This window comes from Chionomys nivalis, chromosome 18, assembly GCF_950005125.1.
Source record: "Chionomys nivalis chromosome 18, mChiNiv1.1, whole genome shotgun sequence".
NCBI lineage: Eukaryota > Metazoa > Chordata > Mammalia > Rodentia > Cricetidae > Chionomys > Chionomys nivalis.
The window spans coordinates 60,546,381-60,547,206 of NC_080103.1; positions in this window are offsets into that span (position 1 = coordinate 60,546,381).

Sequence of the window (826 nt, forward strand, 5' to 3'; positions counted from 1 at the left end):
TGTCAATTTGGTGAGATTCGGAATCATCCAGGAGTCAAACCTATGGTGTCCTTGAGGTTTTGGAGAGGTTTAAATGGGGAGGGAAGATCCAGCCTGATGTGGGTGGTGCCATCCCATGGGCTGATGTCTCAGACTCAAGCACCTGTGTCCCTCTCACCCGGAGCTTCCCGACTGTGGGTGCAGACGCAGTGCCTCAAGCTAAACCTGGAGATGCCCCCTGCTCCCACGATGCTCCCACTGTGGTGCCATCGACGTCATCTTTCTGACTGGTGCATCTGAAATTGGGTATGATGTCACCTGTACTTCCAATGAGCACAGATGGCAATGCTGCAGTGGACTGCTAACGGCCAATGGTCTCCCGCTTTCAATCCGGCCCAGACAGCACTGAGGCGCGAACATAGCAAATGGGTTAGGACCTCTGACGTCAGAACTCAAGCTGGCAGAGCACACGTGTTCTGTTTTCTGGGGATGTCTGCATCTTGGTGATCTTTCCCAGGGAAGCTTAGGGAAGCTACATTCAAGTGTTGCCCGGGCTGCCAGGAACAAGCTCTGGTGATGAGGGATACATCAGAAAGAAGGCTCAGCTGTTTCCCTGAACAAAATGCCAAGGAGAACATTGGTCGCTTTTATTCACAAAACCGAGTGGGGAGGAAACACTTATCTGTGGTAAGAGATGCAAACTTGGACCTTCCCGTTAAAAAAAAAAGCGGTGGGTTGGGGTGAGATTGTTCCTATGGCTCCCACTTAAAAGTTCATGATGTTAAGGCTGCCTCAGAAGAGAACTGATCTTTTCCTACTTCACACAAACAGAAACCGGAACCAAAAA